Here is an 857-nt window from a genome sequence, read left to right as displayed (position 1 = left end):
CTGAAGGCATGCTTAGAAGTAGTTAAGTATGTCCTTGGGAATTTTCTGACTTTATTCAGACAGATGTTTTCTCTAACTAGCATTGGCCTTTGTTTAGACAAATCTAAAAGTCAGGATAGTTCCATTTTGCCTTTTTAAAAAATAGAATAAACTGTGTTACTTCTGCATTCATAATGAATGTTTATAGTCATTTTTATATATTAAATACTATTAATCAAGAGAAGCAATTTGAGTTAAGCTATTGCCCTAAATAAGTAAAAAACGGGAGCATAATTAGAAATGGCTTCCCCTCTCCTATTTTTGTACTGTTCTACTTAATATTTGGCAGATGGAGTATGAATAGAAATACTTAAGTTGGAATGCTTTATGGGGTTTTAATCTGTTGTTAATTAGTCGTGAAATAATTTTAATTACTTAAAAATTCCATTATGACAGTGCTTCAAATATGTGCCACATATTGGCAAACTATTACAGACCATTGTTTTGTAAATCATTTTACTTATACTTGTGTTGATTGGAAGGAAAATAAGGTGAATATATTCAATATATTTATAGAGAAGAGATTTGACAGGGCAAAGAAAAACTGTTTACCTCAAATTGGGCTATAAAAATCTCAAAGCCTTTGGGATTTTATCAGCAATTCAAAGCAATTACTTTTTTAAAAAATGAAAAAAGCAGTGTGAATGAAAGAGAAAGATCAATTGAATCTAAGTCTCTTCTCCTAAACTCCTTTTTACTTTTTCCATTATTTATTCTTGCTGTTTACACTTTCACTTCCAGCCTGCAGGAAGGAGGTAGCAGTCATGACTATCAAAAGTAGCCTCTTTTATTGTTTTCCAGCTTTTTTTTTTTTTTTT

Source organism: Propithecus coquereli, unplaced genomic scaffold, assembly GCF_000956105.1.
Source record: "Propithecus coquereli isolate 6110/MARCELLA unplaced genomic scaffold, Pcoq_1.0 Scaffold188, whole genome shotgun sequence".
Lineage (NCBI taxonomy): Eukaryota > Metazoa > Chordata > Mammalia > Primates > Indriidae > Propithecus > Propithecus coquereli.
Note: the sequence above shows the minus strand (reverse complement) of the source record.